Source organism: Scyliorhinus torazame, chromosome 3, assembly GCF_047496885.1.
Source record: "Scyliorhinus torazame isolate Kashiwa2021f chromosome 3, sScyTor2.1, whole genome shotgun sequence".
Taxonomy (NCBI): Eukaryota; Metazoa; Chordata; class Chondrichthyes; order Carcharhiniformes; family Scyliorhinidae; genus Scyliorhinus; species Scyliorhinus torazame.
In genome coordinates this window covers 8516463-8536055 of record NC_092709.1, presented here as the reverse complement: position 1 = coordinate 8536055, position 19593 = coordinate 8516463, and positions in this window count along the sequence as shown.

Sequence of the window (19593 nt, the reverse complement as noted above, 5' to 3'; positions counted from 1 at the left end):
TAGCCACTCTTTTTTGTTTTATATATTTGTAGAAACTTTTACTATCTGTTTTTATATTCTGAGCAAGTTTACTCTCATAATCTATCTTACTCTTCTTTATAGCTTTTTTAATAGCTTTCTATTGCCCCCTAAAGATTTCCCAGTCCTCAAGTCTCCCACTAATCTTTGTCACTTTGTATGCTTTTTCCTTCAATTTGATACTCTCCCTTATTTCCTTCGATATCCACGTTCGATTTTCCCTCTTTCTACCGTCCTTCCTTTTTGTTGGTCCTTTGCTGAGCACTGTGAAAAATCGCTTGGAAGGCTCTCCACTGTTCCTCAACGGTTTCACCATAAAGTCTTTGCTCCCAGTCTACCTTAGCTAGTTCTTCTCTCATCCCATTGTAAGCTCCTTTGTTTAAGCACAAAACACTAGTGTTTGATTTTACATTCTCACCCTCCATCTGTATTTTAAATTCCACCATATTGTGATCGCTCCTTCCGAGAGGATCCCTAACTATGAGATCATTAATCAATCCTGTCTCATTACACAGGACCAGATCTAGGACCGCTTGTCCCCTCGTAGGTTCCATTTCATACTGTTCTAGGAAACTATCGTGGATACATTCTATAAACTCCTCCTCAAGGCTGCCTTGACCGACCTGGTTAAACCAATCGAGATGTCGATTAAAATCCCCCATGATAACTGCTGTACCATTTCTACATGCGCCCTAATCGATGAACAGCTGCCAACTATGGGTGAATCCCCGTATTGCTCCTCTCAGAGCGAACCTGATTTTCTCCAGACTGAGAAACTCTGCCATCTCGCTGACCCAAACTCCTGATTTCAGGGGCTCCGAGTCCCTCCATCTCAGCAAGATCCGTCTCCGGGCCAACAGGGATGAGAAAGCCAGAATATCGGCCCCCCCTTTGCCCCAGGGACAACAAATTATATTTATATAGTGACTTTAAAATCATGAAACCTCCCAGGACAGTTCACAGAACTGTTAGAAAACAAAATCTAACGGTGGCACAGTGGGTTAGCACTGCTGCCTCACGGCGCTGAGGACCCAGGTTCGATCCCGGCTCTGGGTGACTGTCCGTGTGGAGTTTGCATATTCTCCCCGTGTTTGCGTGGGTTTCGCCCCCACAACCCAAAGATGTGCAGGCCAGGTGGATTGGCCACGCTAACTTGCCCCTGAATTGGAAAAAATGAATTGAGTACTCTAAAATTTATTTAAAAATAAAGAAAGCAAAATCTGACACTGACCCACGAAAGAGATACCGGGTCAGATGCCAAAAGGAGTGTCTTAAAGGTGGAGAGTGAGGCGGAAAGGAGTGGGTGGGGGAAGGGAAGGGGAGGGGTGGGGGTAATTCCAGAACTCGAGGCACAGATAATCTAGTGGTGGCACAGTGGTTAGCACGGCTGCCTCACTGCGCCAGGGACATGGGTTTGATTCTGGCCTCGGGTTACTGTCTGTGCGGAGTCTCCACGTTCTCCCCGTGTCTGCGTGGGTTTCCTCCGGGTGCTCCGGGTTCCTCCCATAGTCCAAAGATGTGCAGGTGAGGTGGATTGGCCAAGCTAAGTTGCCCCTTAGTGTCCAAAGATGTACAGCATATGGCGGGGGAGTGGACTTAGGTAGGGTGCTCTTTCGGAGGGTTGGTGCAGACTCGATGGGCCGAATGGCTTCCTCTGCACTATAGTGATTCTGTGGAAATGTGACCATCATTGGTGCCGCAATTACAATTGGGGATGCTCAAGAGAGCAGCATTAGATAAGTGCAGATATCTCAGAGAGTTGTAAGGCTGGAGAAGATTACAGAGGTAGAGGAGACAGCTCACAGAGAGACTTGACAAGAAGATGAGATCTTGCTCGACCAGGGGCCAATGTAGGTCAACGAGAAACAAGGTTGACAGAGGAACGGAATTACCGTCAGTCAAGACACCGGCAGCTGAGGTTTGGATGACCTCAAGTGTACGGATGATAGGATTTGGGAGACCAGCCACACGTGGGTTGTAAGTCCAAGGACTTGCAGCTTGGGTGGGGTTACGGGGATAGGGTGCTCTTTCGGAGGGTCGTACAGACTCAATGGGCCGAATGGTCTTCTTCTGCACGGCAGGGATTCTCTGATTCTAAGTAATAAAGTCTGGCAGCAGAGGTGGCGCAGTGGTTAGCACTGCTGCCTCACAGCACCGAAGACCCGGGTTCGAATCCTAGCCCTGGGTCTCTGTCCGTGCGGTGTTTGCACATTCTCCCCGTGTCTGCGTGGGTCTGACCCCCTAAACCCAAAACGATGTGCAGGCTAGGTGGATTGGCCACGCTAAATTGCCCTCTAATTGGAAAATAAACAATTGAGTACTCTAAATTTATGTTTTAAAAGTCTGGGGTCAGGGGTGTGGTTGTTCATTGAGTTATTCTGTTGTCCTTCTGAGTTTTTTGTGTGTATACGTGAAAATGTCTTGAATAAAATATTTTCTCGGCAATAAAGGCATGAATGAGGGTTTCAGCAGCAGCTGGGTTCAGGGTGGGGGTGGGGGAAGCGGTGACGATTCAGAGGCACAAACTGACAGTCTTACTGATGGCAAGAATAGAATCCCTACAAGCAGAATGAGGCCATTTGACCCATCAGGTCTGCACCGGCCCTTCGAAAATGCTCCCTATCTGGAGCCACACCCTATCCCTGTAACCCCACCTGACCTTTTGGAAATTAAGGGGAAATTTAGCATGGCCAATCCACCTAACCTGCACGTCTATGGACTGTGGGAGGAAACCAGAGCACCCGGAGGAAACCCACACAGACATGGGGCGAATGTACAAACTCCACACAGACAGCCACACGAGGTCGGATTCGAACCCAGGTCCCTGGCGCTGTGAGGCAGCAGTGCTAACCACTGTGCCACCCTGTTGCCCCAAGGACAGAAGCTCATCTTAGGGTCATGTGTGACAGCAAGGTTGCCGTCTGTGGCCTACACTCTTAACTCCAGAATTCTTTTTTTAAAAGAATTTACAGTGCAGAAGGAGGCCATTCGGCCCATCGAATCTGCACCGTCCCTTGGAAAGAGCACCCCACTTAAGCCCACACCTCCATCCTATGCCCGTAACCCAGTAACCCCAACCTAACCTAAGGGCAATGTAGCATGGCCAATCCACCTAACCTTCACATCTTTGGACTGTGGGAGGAAACCGGAGCACCCGGAGGAAACCCACGCAGACACGGGGAGAACGTGCAGACTCCGCACAGACAGCGACCCAAGCCGGGAATCGAACCTGGGACCCTGGAGCTGTGAAGCAACTGCGCTAAACACTGTGCTACCGTGCTGCCCAATTCTCTCCCGGGACCTCTTGACCTCATTTATGGGTTAAGGGGCTAGGGTGAAGGCGTGGGCTTAAGTGGGGTGCTGTTTCCAAGGGCTGGTGCAGACTTGTAGGGCCGAATGGCCCCCCCCCCCCCGGAGGTGGTGAAAGATGCTGTTAAAATGCAAACTTTACTTCCATACAGTCAAATCAATCATTAATTTCAGTCTCTTTCTGTTAAAGTCTCTTTGTTCACCTTCTAAGAAGGGTTTAAATAATAAATGTAGGTGATCTCAGTGTGGAAAAGGCTGGGAGGAGTTAGTGGGGCCATGGAGATTGTGTGACTGGTCAACCTAATCCTTAGAAGTGAAGTATTGTTGGGTCAATGAATGGATTTTGTCCATTCGATTCTGCATCAATCTGGATCAGCAACTTCCCCAATTTGCATGTGTAATTCTCACTTGTTGATTTAATCTGTTTGAAATGTTTTGGGCTGGAGGTGTGAAGAGCTGTTCCTCTGTGTCTGACCTCAGTGTGTAACTCTCCGTCTCTCAATCAGAAGGGCGTAAATTTGGAGTGTGACACTATCCCAAAGTCAAGGCTTTTTAAAAAATACATTTAGAGTACCCAATTCATTTTTTTGAATTAAGTGGCAATTTAGCGCGGCCAATCCACCTACCCTGCACATCTTTGGGTTGTGGGGGCGAAACCCACGCAGGCACGGGGAGAATGTGCAAACTCCACACGGACAGTGACCCAGAGCCGGGATCGAACCTGGGACCTCGGCGCCGTGACGCTGCAGTGCTAACCACTGCACCACCGTGCTGCCCCTAATCCTTGAAATTTTAAACAATTTTCTGTGCTTTAAATAACCTCAGTTTTCTCACCCCTGCAGATAATCCCACTTTATCAGCTAATTCTTTTAACTGACTCTTGGTTGCTTTCTGTAAACCAGGCAAAGTTCAATCTTTAAGAAAGTCTTAGCAATTTCCAACACTATTTTGGATTCTAACCTGCACAACATATCTCACAGTGACTCCAATTCTCTTTTTTCCAATACCGCAGTTCCCCACGTACTCTTTTTAAGGATTCACAGATCCCATCATTTAACAATATATCCCAGATCAGGTTTTCCTATTCAGCTTCAAGTGATCCTTTCTCCACATTTTGCAATCCCCCAAGAGCCCCCACTTTTGTAACAATCCCAGTATTTGTTATAACCGGGACGGGAAGATCCCGGGATGGAACCCTGGCTCAAAAGACCCGTGGGCGCGATCTTCCGGCCACGCCGCGTCCGGAAAGCACTGTGGCCGGTGAAAGCAGGGAGACCCCGCTCCCGGGATCCGCCCGGATCGCAATGTTTCGCGAGATTCAACGCAATGTAACGAGACGTTGCACGGAGAATCCCGCACACAATGGGCGAGATTAGTTTTTGGCAAACGTGTATATTAGAGCGAGACAGTAAGTCTTACACTAATGTGCAGATTCCCGAGGTACCTGAGACTTTGGGATTCAATCTTATCCACTCGGGGATCTCGGGCGGGCGCCATTTAGTACCAGAGAGATGCAGGCTGCCCTCGGAGTGGATGTGGGGAAAATGAGACGGTCACCCACCTACTTGTGGAATGTGCCTTTGCAAAGAAGGTCTGGAGAGAGATGCAGTGGTATTTGTCCAGGTTCATCCCGAGCAGCTCTGTGACACAGGACTCTGTGCTCTACAGACTGTTTCCAGGGACACACACCGAAACAAACATCAACTGCTGCTGGAAGGTCATCAACTCGGTGAAAGACGCTCTTTGGTCTGCCCGAAACTTGCTGATTTTCCAGTGCAAAGAGCTGTCCTCGACCGAGTGTCGCAGACTGGCACATTCCAAGGTCCAGACTACGTGCTGAGGGACGCACTCAAGCTTGGGGCAACTGCCGCCAAGGCGCAATGGGGAAAGACCACTGTGTAAGGTCTCACCAGCAAATGTACACCGAGGGGCGGGTAACAGTGTAAACCCCCCTCGGTCTGGGTCATTAACACTCCAATGTATAAAACAAACATGGCAATGTAAATATTTAAGAAGGAATTGTAACGTAAAGAGCGATATGTGTGTCATGTTATCAAAATTGAATGGAAGAAAGTCCAGGGAATGTGTAACTCTGATGGAAATGTACAGTCAAGACAATTCGAAATGTTCTGTAATGTTTATGATAGATTTTATGAATAAAGTATATTTTTTGGAAAAAAAACAGTCCCCACAAACGGGGAGCAGATGGAACGGCACTCGTCAGGGTCTCCAAGGGAATTGGAGCCCCCAGCTGCATCTCTTTGGGCAGGGTGGTGCCCTGGCACTGCTGGTGCCATCTGAGTACCCTGGTAGTGCCAGCCTGGCACTCTGGCAGTGCCAAGGTGCCCAGATGGTACTGCCAGCTGGCACGGGCACTGCCAAGTTGGTATTTCAGTGTGCGCGCGATTGGGCCGAGGTTTCCCACCGCGGATGGTAGAGGGTGTGGGGGAGGGGGTGCAGGGTAGGGGGACCCTCCCATGTTGCGTTCGGGCTGGGGGTAGGGCGGGGATTTTATTTGTGGGCCTCGGAGGTCGGGACGCCATTTAAAAAAAATTTTTAAAAGCAGAGCTCCCCGTTGTAAAAAATGGGGCGATGATGCCGCCTCGACCACACGTTTCCCGTTTAAGCCCCTTATTCAACACGAGTAGCGATGAATAGCCACGTGTTTCTTGGCACTGCGAGCGCCGGGAAACACGTGGCTAAACGCGCTCGCTCGGGGACGTTGTTCCCTTTTGGGACGACCTCACCCCATAACTTTTACATTTTTTCAATTGAAGTGGAGGATTGGAGTCACAGACCCGCTCATTCGTTTTTAACAGCAGGAATAATACATCTATTAAACATGAAAAATTGGATTGTGATAGAGTACTCCTTTACCGCCCCCCTCGCCTAGCTTAATTACAAAGGTGGCACAGTGGCACAGTGGTTAGCACCGCTGCCTCACAACGCTGAGGACCTGACCCCGGGTCACTGTCCGTGTGGAGTTTGCACATTCTCCCCGTGTTTGCGTGGGTTTCGTCCCCACAACCCAAAGATGTGCAGGGTAGGTGGATTGGCCACGCTAAATTGCCCCTTAATTGGAAAAAAAATGAATTGAGTACTTTAACTTTATATTTTAAAAAGCTAACAATTCCACACAGATGGAGAATGATAGGTCTGGCCCAAAAGTTAAAATTCTAAATTGAGCCAATAATTTGGATGTGAATGTAGGAGGCATGATTAGTAAGTTTGCAGATGACACCAAGATTGGTGGCATAGTGGACAGTGAACAAAGTTATCTAGGATTGCAACGGGAACTTGATCAATTGGGTCAGAGAGCTGATGAATGGCAGATGGAGTTTAATTTAGATAAATGTGAGGTGATGCATTGATGCGACCATCAATTCACACGAAACGAGGAGTAGAAGTACACCGTGGCTTTAATCGACTACAACAGTGCCTGCCTGAGACTGCTCTGCCAGTGAGAGCTGCCTACAGGGATACTGCTCTTTATACCTCCCCTCAAGGGGAGGAGCCAGGGACGGAGCCCACAAAGGCACCAACATGATACATCACAGGTAATACCTTACAATGGTCCATAGGTGGAGCCCTCATGGGCAACAGCGTGATACAGTTACATACATGGTGAATGGTTAATGCAATACATTCACCACATTCACCCCCTGTTAAAAAATGAAGTCCGGCGGGGGTGGACGGTTCACAAGTTCAGCCTGTCCAGCGTCTGGATTGTGCACTGTGGTCGCCGGAGCTCTGGTATCGCAGCTGGCCCGGGTGTCGAACTCATCCGTGTGGGCGTGGTTAATGACGTTGCCGGTGCGGGTACAAACGTGCACTCTGGGAGCATGTCTTCCGGAGCTTCGTTCCTGTGGGTCAGTGAAGACGGAATGGGGGGTGGAAGGGGGTGCGGGTGCCATGTAGGGGCAGGGGCGCTGGTCAGCGTAGGTTGGGTGGGGTAAGATGGGGTGGCGGTGGTAGTGGAGCTTGTGGACGCTAGGTCCTGGAGGGAAACCGTATCCTGTCGGTCATCGGGGTGTTCTTTGTATGCTGTCATGTGAGAGTACCTTTAAGAAATGGATGTTTAAGCAATGTACCTTTAAGAAAACAGTGATGTCAGAGAGTGGGTGGAGCTGAGCTCAGTTCAGCCATTTTGAAGTTTCAGTTTGAAAAAGCAGCTTGTGTGTGTCTGTGTTTTGCAGTGAGCTGGATCTGCTGTGATCTCTGCCATGAAAGACTATCTCTGGATCATTTGGGTGATTTAAACTCATAATAGTAAAGCCTTTAACCTGATGTGTTCCTGTTTAAAGGTGTTATGTCTCATGGATGTTGAAAGGGATAACTGAAGGATTATTTAGTCTTGTAACATTTTCGGGGTTATCGTTGAAGTTTGGGGTGTTAAGAGATCCAATGTTTATTTAAGAGGTTAAGTTGAGTTCATGGAATAAACATTGTTTTGTGTTTAAAAACCCACGTGTGCATAATTGTAATATCACACCTGGGGAACAAGCCGCATTCTTCAAAAGCAACAATCCATTAAAGGGAGAGGTTGGTTGAACTCCATGATACATTTTGGGGTTCTGTAAACGCCTCGCCCATAACAATGCGTACTGGGGGTTTAAACCGTGGCTTTAATCGACTAGAACAGTGCCTGCCTGCAACTGCTCTGCTACTGAGAGCCACCTACAGGGCTACTGCTCTTTATACCTCCCGTCAAGGGCAGGAGACCGGGGTGGAGCCCACAAAGGCACCAACATGATACATCACAGGTAATACCTTACAATGGTCCATAGGTGGAGCCCTCATGGGCAACAGCGTGATACAGTTACATACATGGTGAATGGTTAATGCAATCCATTCACCATATGCATTTTGGTAGATCGAATCGGAGCAGGACCTACTCAGTTAATGGTAGGGAGTTGGGGAGAGTTATAGAACAAAGAGATCTAGGAGTACAGGTTCATAGCTCCTTGAATGTGGAGTCGGATGGAGGCATGTGGTGCAGTGGTTAGCACTGGGACTACGGCGCTGAGGACCCAGGTGATGTGTTAGGCAGGTCGGTTCGGTGTGGACTGCACTTGATGCAGCGATGCGAGAAACAGACCTCTAACACTGTAGAAGATCCGACACAGTTTTATTGAACGAAAGAACCAACATACATATTCAGCTGTGGGTCGACACTATACTGAACTGACTGGAGACCTTGTACTAGCCTGACCAGACTTACTAGCTACCGCATGGTGTTTGCACTGTGCTAGCTCGTGAACTCTGACTGTCTCAGTAGCTGGGTCCCGAGAGAGCGGGAAACCTAGTGCCCTCTGGCTTTATAGTGGTAGTGTCCTGTCTGGTGATTGGCTGCACTGTTCTGTGTGCTTACTGGTCATCCTGTGTGTCAATCACTGCCTGTCTGCACTTCTTTATATACATACGTGGATATTATGACACCGGGTTCGAATCCCGGCACTAAGTCACTGTCCGTGTGCAGTTTGCACAGTCTCCCCGTGTCTGCGTGGGTTTCACCCCCGCAACCCAAAGATGTGCAGGCTAGGTGGATTGGCTGCGCTAAACTGCCCCTTAATTGGGAAAATAAAAGAATTGGGAATTTTAAATTTGATATAAAACAGAAGAGCTCCACAGGGGACCCACCTGGCTCAGTTGCCTTCCCTGATTGCGACTGCTTCATCCCTCCCTGGATCTCCTCCAAACAAAGCGGGGCCATGGCCATGCTAAAATTGCCCCTTAGTTGGAAAAAATAATAATAATTTGGTACTCTAAATCTATATATAATAAAAGAAAGTGGAGTTGCAGGTGGACAGGATGGTGAAGAAGGCATTCAGCATGCTAGGTTTTATTGGTCAGAATATTGAATACAGGAGTTGGGACGTCGTGTTGAAGTTGTACAAGACATTGGTAAGACCACACATGGAATACTGTGTCCAGTCCTGGTCACCCTATTATAGGAAGGATATTGTTAAACTAGAAAGATTGCAAAAGAGATTTAGGAGGATGCTACCAGGACTTGATGGTCTGAGTTATAAGGAGAGGCTGGATAGGCTGGGACTTTTTTCCCTGGAGCGTAGGAGGCTTAGGGGTATCTTATAGAGGTCGATAAAATAATAAGAGCTTAGTTAAGGTAGATCGTCAACATCTTTTCCCAAAGATATGGGAGTCTAAAACTATAGGGCATAGGTTTAAGGTGAGAGGGGAGAGATACGAAAGGGTCCAGAGAGGCAATTTTTTCACACACAGGGTGGCGAGTATCTGGAACGAGCTGCCAAAGGCAGTAGTAGAGGCGGGTATGATTTTGTCTTTTAAAAAGCATTTGGGGGCAGCACGGTGGCGCAGTGGGTTAGCACTGCTGCCTCATGGCGCCGAGGTCCTAGGTTCGATCCCGGCTCTGGGTCACTGTCCGTGTGGAGTTTGCACATTCTCCCCGAGTTTGCGTGGGTTTCGCCCCCACAACCCAAAGATGTGCAGGGTAGGTGGGTTGGCCACACTAAATTGCCGCTTGATTGGAAAAAATTAATTGGGTAGTCTAAATTTTTTTAAAAATCATTTATTCAGTTATATGGGTAAGATGGGTATAGAGGGATATGGGCCAAATGTGGGCAATTGGGATTAGTTTAGTGGTAAAAACTGGGCGGCATGGACAAGCTGGGCCGAAGGGCCTGTTTCCATACGGTAAACCTCTGAGACTTCATTTTAAGGTTAATACGGATTACAAAGTACATTTTAAACTACAATGGTCTCGTTAACACATAAAGTCTCTTTTAAGCAGACAAGATGACTGTGGTAAGACGCACTCCTCTCCGAACTCAAGTGAATGTCTGTGAATTTCTCATCAAAATCTCCCCAGATGATTAAAAAAAAATATTTAGAGTACCCAATTATTATTTTTTTCCCAATTAAGGGGCAATTTAGCGTGGCCAATCCACCTAACCAGCACATCTTTGGGTTGTGGGGGTGAAACCCATGCAGACACGGGGAGACTGTGCAAACTCCACACAGACAGTGACCCAGGGCCGGGATTCAAACCCAGGTCCTCGGCGCCGTGAGGCAGCAGGGCTAACCGCTGTTCCACGTGTCGCCTCTTCCCAGCTGATTTTTACACCGTGAGCCACCATGTTTCTCTGAACTCCAGCTTCCACCCCAGTGATTCCAGATTCCACTTTCAAGAGTCACACTTTCAAATCTCCTTTTAAATTATGCATTTCCTCCTCTGCTTCCATCAAGGTTACACTTTCAGGTTTCCTTTGTCTTGAAGGCTTTTTTACACAAGCTCCGTGGCCCAGCCCTCGATTTTCATAATTATTTCAAATTATGTCTCCCAAACTGTCATAATTTCTCACAAACCTTAGCACTACTGTAGGTACCTTTCTGGCTTCTCACGATCCAGAGCTCTTCCAACTCTTTATGACTTCACCAAACAGGAATCTGTTCTGCTTGCCAGTTTCCTCTGTTTCGTTAACTCCAGACTTCTTGGACACTTCTCTTCATTTTGTTATTGTTTGTTGTTTACAGCAGAGAAGGAGGCCATTTGCCTCATTTTATTTATTCTTCACGCTGTAGCCCTCTCTAAGCCCAATAGAATCACAGTTGGAATTGAAACCAACCCCCACATACACAATAATAATAATAATTTAAAGAATAAATAAATTTAGAGTACCCAATTCATTTTTTCCAATTAAGCAGCAATTTAGCGTGGCCAATCCACCTACCTGGCCTGGTGTTAGGGAGGGGGGGGAGGTGGAGAGTGTGGGGTAATGCTGGAGGTGGGGCTGTGAGTGAATGTGGGGTGTACTTGGGGTGGGGATTGTCAGTTGGTACAGGGGGGTGAGGTGCGGTGAGGAGGTTGTGCGCTGGGGCTAGGGTCCTCTATCTGTACATGGCCAGCAGGATGGCTCAAACGCCTGGGGCATGCCCTTTCTCCACCACAATCCAATGTTATGAATTCTTCCCTTTTTCCACATTTTCCTCCGTCTGCTGTAACCTCTTTCAGACCCGCCCTGTGTCCACCTTCTTTTGCTTGGCACCATCATTGGCAGCTCCTTCAAAGGAGCCAGCGAAGGCACTTCGGAATGAATGGCCTCCTGTAGCTGCTCTTCCCGTGATTCTGTCCCTTTTGCCGATATCACTGCTGCACAGTATCTCTTTGTCAGACTTACATTCTCGGGAAGTGTCTCGGGATATTTTACTTTGTGAATATAATAATTAGATTATATAATTATGATATAATTTAACATGGTTGCTTTTCTCTTGGCCAACATTCAACCACTTAATTTCCCGCGGGGTGGAGGTGGGGGGATAAACCAATAAAAGAGAATGGATTTAATGACATCTCTTCATCTTTACCTCCCTCAAATTTTCCCCACGATGAAACATTTTTGAATGTTTCTTCACTGGATTTAAACATCAGTCGATGTTTGATTTGTTCAGGGTAATTGGTGTGAACAAAGAACAAAGAACAAAGAAATGTACAGCACAGGAACAGGCCCTTCGGCCCTCCAAGCCCGTGCCGACCATACTGCCCGACTAAACTACAATCTTCTACACTTCCTGGGTCCGTATCCCTCTATTCCCATCCTATTCATGTATTTGTCAAGATGCCCCTTAAATGTCACTATCGTCCCTGCTTCCACCACCTCCTCCGGCAGCGAGTTCCAGGCACCCACTACCCTCTGCGTAAAAAACTTGCCTCGTACATCTACTCTAAACCTTGCCCCTCTCACCTTAAACCTATGCCCCCTAGTAATTGACCCCTCTACCCTGGGGAAAAGCCTCTGACTATCCACTCTGTCTGTGCCCCTCATAATTTTGTGTACCTCTATCAGGTCTCCCCTCAACCTCCTTCGTTCCAGTGAGAACAAACCGAGTTTATTCAACCGCTCCTCATAGCTAATGCCCTCCATACCAGGCAACATTCTGGTAAATCTCTTCTGCACCCTCTCTAAAGCCTCCACATCCTTCTGGTAGTGTGGCAACCAGAATTGAATACTATACTCCAAGTGTGGCCTAACTAAGGTTCTATACAGCTGCAACATGACTTGCCAATTCTTATACTCAATGCCCCGGCCAATGAAGGCAAGCATGCCGTATGCCTTCTTGACTACCTTCTCCACTTGTGTTGCCCCTTTCAATGACCTGTGGACCAGTACTCCTAGATCTCTTTGACTTTCAATACTCTTGAGGGTTCTACCATTCACTGTATATTCCCTACATGCATTAGACCTTCCAAAATGCATTACCTCACATTTGTCCGGATTAAACTCCATCTGCCATCTCTCCGCCCAAGTCTCCAAACAATCTAAATCCTGCTGTATCCTCCGACAGTCCTCATCGCTATCCGCAATTCCACCAACCTTTGTGTCGTCTGCAAACTTACGAAATCAGTGTGGCTCATTGGGTGATAGTGATTGTTCAAACTGATTTCACGTAAAAACCTCAAAGTCAATGGGCAAATAGAAGAAAGAACTTGTATTTGGAAAGAGTTTTTCAGATCCTCAGGACATTCCAAATATCCCCTCCACCAATTAATGGAGAAAATGTGACAGCAAATTTGCACGAAACAAAGAGGCATGAGAGACGGACCAGATATTCGGTTTCTGCTTTGGTCGAAGAATAAATCTGTGCAGGAGACCAATGTCATTCTTCAAAAAGCTCATTGGTGGCTTCATCATTCACTTTAATGAGCAGTGCAGTACTCCCTCAGTACTGACCCTCTGACAGTGCAGCACTCCCTCAGTACTGACCCTCTCACAGTGCGGCACTCCCTCAGTACTGACCCTCTGACAGTGCGGCACTCCCTCAGTACTGACCCTCTGACAGTGCAGCACTCCCTCAGTACTGACCCTCTGACAGTGCGGCACTCCCTCAGTACTGACCCTCTGACAGTGCAGCACTCCCTCAGTACTGACCCTCTGACAGTGCAGCACTCCCTCGGTACTGACACTCTGACAGTGCAGCACTCCCTCAGTACTGACCCTCTGACAGTGCAGCACTCCCTCAGTACTGACCCTCTGACAGTGCAGCACTCCCTCAGTACTGACCCTCTGACAGTGCAGCACTCCCTCGGTACTGACACTCTGACAGTGCAGCACTCCCTCAGTACTGACCCTCTGACAGTGCAGCGCTCCCTCAGTACTGACCCTCTGACAGTGCAGCACTCCCTCAGCACTGACCTTCTGACAGTGAGGTACTCCCTCAGTACTGACCCTCTGACAGTGCCGCACTCCCTCAGTACTGACGCTCTGACAGTGCAGCACTCCCTCAGTACTGACCCTCTGACAGTGCAGCACTCCCTCAGCACTGACCCTCTGACAGTGAGGTACTTCCTCAGTACTGACGCTCTGACAGTGCAGCACTCCCTCAGTACTGACCCTCTGACAGTGCAGCACTCCCTCAGTACTGACCCTCTGACAGTGCAGCACTCCCTCACTACCGACCCTCTGACAGTGCAGCTCTCACTCAGTGCCGACCCTCTGACAGTGCAGCACTCCCTCAGTACTGACCCTCTTACAGTGCTGCACTCCCTCACTACTGACCCTCTGACAGAGCAGCACTCCCTCAGTACTGACCCTCTGACAGTGCAGCACTCCCTCACTACTGACCCTCTGACAGTGCAGCTCTCCCTCAGTGCTGACCCTATGACAGTGCAGCACTCCCTCAGTACTGACCCTCTGACAGTGCAGCACTCCCTCAGTACTGACCCTCTGACAGTGCAGCACTCCCTCAGTACTGACCCTCTGACAGTGCAGCACTCCCTCACTACTGACCCTCTGACAGTGCAGCTCTCCCTCAGTGCTGACCCTCTGACAGTGTAGCACTCCCTCACTACTGACCCTCTGACAGTGCAGCACTCCCTCAGTACTGACCCTCTGACAGTGCAGCACTCCTTCAGAAATGACCCTCTGACAGTACAGCCCCCCCCTCAGTCCTGACCCTCTGACAGTGCGGCACTCCCTCAGTTCTGACCCTCTGACAGCGCAGCACTCCCTCAGTACTGACCCTCTGACAGTGCAGCACTCCTTCAGAAATGACCCTCTGACAGTACAGCCCCCCCCTCAGTCCTGACCCTCTGACAGTGCGGCACTCCCTCAGTTCTGACCCTCTGACAGTGCAGCACCCCTTCAGTACTTACCCACTGAGAGTGCAGCACTCCTTCAGTACTGATCCTCTGACAGTGCAGCACTCTCTCAGTACTGACCCTCTGACAGTGCCGCACTCCCTCAGTACTGACGCTCTGACAGTGCAGCACTCCCTCAGTACTGACCCTCTGACAGTGCAGCACTCCCTCAGTACTGACCCTCTGACAGTGCAGCACTCCGTCACTACCGACCCTCTGACAGTGCGGCACTCCCTCAGTACTGACCCTCTGACAGTGCAGCACTCCGTCACTACCGACCCTCTTACAGTGCTGCACTCCCTCACTACTGACCCTCTGACAGAGCAGCACTCCCTCAGTACTGACCCTCTGACAGTGCAGCACTCCCTCACTACTGACCCTCTGACAGTGCAGCACTCCTTCAGAAATGACCCTCTGACAGTACTGCCCCCCCCCCCCTCAGTCCTGACCCTCTGACAGTGCGGCACTCCCTCAGTTCTGACCCTCTGACAGCGCAGCACTCCCTCAGTACTGACCCTCTGACAGTGCAGCACTCCTTCAGTACTGACCCTCTGACAGTGCAGCTCTCCCTCAGTGCTGACCCTCTGACAGTGCAGCACTCCCTCAGTACTGACCCTCTGATAGTGCAGCACTCCCTCAGTACTGGCCCTCTGACAGTGCAGCACTCCCTCAGTACTGACCCTCTTACAGTGCTGCACTCTCTCACTACTGACCCTCTGACAGTGCAGCTCTCCTTCAGTGCTGACCCTCTGACAGTGCAGCACTCCCTCAGTACTGACCCTCTGATAGCGCAGCACTCCCTCAGTACTGACCCTCTGATAGTGCAGCACTCCCTCAGTACTGACCCTCTAACAGTGCAGCACTCCTTCAGTACTGACCCTCTGACAGTGCGGCACTCCCTCACTACTGACCCTCTGACAGTGCAGCTCTCCCTCAGTACTGACCCTCTAACAGTGCAGCACTCCCTCAGTACTGACCCTCTGACAGTGCAGCACTCCCTCAGTACTGACCCTCTGACAGTGCATCACTCCTTCAGTACTGACCTTCTGACAGTGCTGCACTCACTCACTACTGACCCTCTGACAGAGCAGCACTCCCTCAGTACTGACCCTCTGACAGTGCAGCACTCCCTCACTACTGACCCTCTAACAGTGCAGCACTCCTTCAGTACTGACCCTCTGACAGTGCAGCACTCCCTCAGTACTGAACCTCTTACAGTGCTGCACTCCCTCACTACTGACCCTCTGACAGAGCAGTACTCCCTCAGTACTGACCCTCTGACAGTACAGCACTCCCTCAGTACTGACCCTCTGACAGTACAGCACTCCCTCAGTACTGACCCTCTGACAGTCAGCACTCTCAGTACTGACCCTCTGACAGTGCAGCACTCCCTCAGTACTGACCCTCTGACAGTGGAGCACTTCCTCAGTACTGACCTCTGTCAGTGCAGCACTCCCTCAGTACTGACCCTCTGACAGTGCAGCACTCCCTCAGTACTGACCTCTGTCAGTGCGGCACTCCCTCAGCACTGACCCTCTGACAGTGCAGCACTCCCTCAGTACTGATCCTCTGACAGTGCAACACCCCCTCAGTACTGACCCTCTGACAGTGCAGCACACCCTCTGTACTGACCCTCTGATAGTGCGGCACTCCCTCAGTACTGACCCTCTGACAGTGCAACACCCCCTCAGTACTGACCCTCTGACAGTGCAGCACTCCCTCAGTACTGACCCTCTGACAGTGCAACACTCCCTCAGTACTGACCCTCTGACAGTGCAACACCCCCTCAGTACTGACCCTCTGACAGTGCAGCACTCCCTCAGTACTGACCCTCTGACAGTGCAGCACTCCCTCAGTACTGACCCTCTGACAGTGCAACACTCCCTCAGTACTGACCCTCTGACAGTGCAGCACTCCCTCAGTACTGACCCTCTGACAGTGCAGCACTCCCTCAGTACTGACCCTCTGACAGTGCGGCACTCCCTCAGTACTGACCCTCTGACAGTGCGGCACTCCCTCAGTACTGACCCTCTGACAGTGCAGCACTCCCTCAGTACTGACCCTCTGACAGTGCAGCACTCCCTCAGTACTGACCCTCTGACAGTGCAGCACTCCCTCAGTACTGCCCCTCTGACAGTGCAGCACTCCCTCAGTACTGACCCTCTGACAGTGCCGCATCTGCCATGAACCGACAACCATCTTATTTTGAATCTTTCTGGACAAGATTACAACCTGAATTGCAGAGATAGAAAGCCAGTGGCTAACGGATGCGTCAGGTCAGAAACCTCGGATGACAGGCTCAAACCCATGTCAGGTTGAGTTGGGCTCGAAGAAAGCAGCGGAAGTGAAAAACCGAAGACAGGGTGAGAGTTCAGGAAATTGTCTCCTACTGAGATATTGGGCACGACTTAACTAAAAGGGAAGCCCCATGGCGAGTTTGTTTAGCCGCCGGCTCCCTGGCACTCAGTGCTGATTATACCTGGGCACGCTGGCAGTGCCAGACTGGCACCCAGCAGGGTCAGGGTACCACGGTGCTCAGAGGACATGCTCCTGGGGGCCTCCAATCCGCTGTGAGTCCCCGACAAGTGCCGTTCCATCTGGTTAACATTTGTGGAGACCAGCACTGGATGGTGCTAACCTGCGGTCTGCGAGGGCGAAGGAGATTGATCCCATGCGTCGGGCACCTCGGGAATCTCGCAGTGAAGTGAGCCTAGCGGTCTCGCTCTAATATGCAGATTTTCCTAAACGTGAACCCGGCCACAATTCACATCACAACGTCTCGTGAGATCGCGTTAGATCTCACGAGGCGTTGCGAGCAGGTAAATCCTGGAAGCGGGGTCGCCCAGCTCTTATCGGCCACACTGCGCTGTGGCGAGCTGTTTTTCACGCGCAGTGTGGTCAGTCGACCGCCCATCGTCACAGGGAACCCTTATGCTGTACATAATAATTCGGACTTGGAAATTGGAAGTTCAGTTCTGAAGTTCTCAGTTGATACAAAATTGGGGTGTAGCCAATAATATGGAGATCGCATCGAAATACACAAATTATAAAACCTTTCAGAGAGAATTGGTAAATGAAAATCGCCAAGGTTCCGGTGGTTCATGTTGAGGGAAGGAATAAAGAGGTCACTTAATTTCTTGGAAAACCAAGAAGTGGAATGGGGAGAAGAGCAAAAGGATCTCGGAATCGACACATCAGTCCTTCAGAGAAGCAACACAAGCTGACAAGGCCACAAAGAATGTCATCAAAGTAGTGACGGAAGGAAGACAAAAAGCAAGAAGACAAGATTAAATGGATATGGAACTGTGTTTAAACCACACTGTGTACTGCGTGCAGTTCAGGTCTCCAGTTTTACTCAAAGCAGGATGTTGAAAGGCTGGAGAAATGATTCATATGGAATGTTACTGAAACGGAGAGTTGGCAAATATCAGAAAGGAGAGAGCGGCTTTAGGCTTGTGTTTCTGGTGTAAAACACAACGAAGAGAGAGCTGGTGGAGCTCCCTAAAATTACAAAAGGTTTCGATAGGATGGTTGAAGAGAACTTGATTGAGTTGATAACAAGGGAGTGTAATCAAAAGACAGTCACTGACAGATTGACCGAAGAATTTAGGCGAAATTGCATTGCACATGGGAGGCACGGTGACGCAGTGGTTAGCACTGCTGCCTCACGGCGCCGAGGTCCCAGGTTCGATCCCGGCCCCGGGTCACTGTCCGTGTGGAGTTTGCACATTCTCCCCGTGTCTGCGTGGGTCTCACCCCCACAACCCAAAGATGCGCAGGGTAGGTGGATTGGCCCTTAATTGACCCTTAAAAAAAGAAATGTCATTACACATGTGGAGCGTATTGCCGGGTGGAATGGCTGAAGCGAAGAACATTGATATATTTCGGGGCAAATTTGTACATCCTTGATGGCGAAGGTGGCGAGTTAAAGGAATAGAGAGAAAGAGGGCAGAGTGGGAAGGAATGATTACTGGGAGGTGGCCTGTATGATGTATAAACATCAGAATGGAGCAGTTTTGTTGAATGGTTTGTTTCTGTGATTTGGATTGGCTGCAATCTGAAGTTAACATATCTGTCCAGGGTGTAAACTATTGTTTGCCTCATTTCGAAAGCTATGAGTGATGTTCTGTTAACCTAGTTTTGGAAAACCACCTGCAGAATTATTTAAAAAGTAAAGTTCGAGGGTGGCACGCTGGCACAGTGGGTTAGCACTGCTGCTTCACGGCGCCGAGGTCCCAGGTTCGATCCCGGCTCTGGGTCACTGTCCGTGTGGAGTTTGCACATTCTCCCCCTGTTTGCGTGGGTTTCACCCCCACAACCCAAAGATGTGCAGGTTTGGTGGATTGGCCACGATAAATTGCCCCTTAATTGGATAAAATGAATTGGGTACTCCAAATTTAATAAAAATTAAAAATAAAGTTGAAATTAATTTTTTTTAAAGACGCCTGTCTGCAGATAACAGAGACGGGTGATTTCAACATTTGGTGATTGCTTCTCAAGGGCTATCCCAGTTGGAGGTTTTCAAGGCTGGGGAGTTATCTGAGCAAGTTTAAAGACAATTTCTTGAACTCCTTTTTGTGTCTCAGGAGAAACTCAACTTCGGCCAACTTGACGTCCAGTCGCATTGTGGGTCCTGCAGGCTGCTACTGTAGAGCCAGTCGGCATCAGCCAAACTCTTGTCACTTTTCTCCTAACCCTATCTCCTCCTCGACAGGAAGATCCTTCCAGGCAAAGACATCTTGGAGGCAGCCAATCATCCTGAGGCACCACTATCACACTCTCCATCTCTCCCGAGGGCCAACATGGAGATTGGTACTCCAGGTGGATGAATTAGAGGAGTCTGCATGTGGGGACGCAACTAGCCATATTAGCCAGGGGTGGGTGGTAGTGGTGGGAACAGCCTCGAGGCAGTTTGCCGGAGAGACGGGTACTTTACCGGCTCTGCTGAGGAGGAAAGGGATGAGGACTTCAGGTGCCGAGATGTAAAATAACCGGCTGGTCTCATACAGGCATTTATTGCTCAAAACACAAAATTCTTACGGTGCTTGGCGGGGAAGGTGTTGGGAGGATGTTTCCTCTGGCGGGAGAGTCTCTCAAACAAAGGGTCACAGTCTCCAGATCCGGGGTGGGCCATTTAGGACTGAGATGAG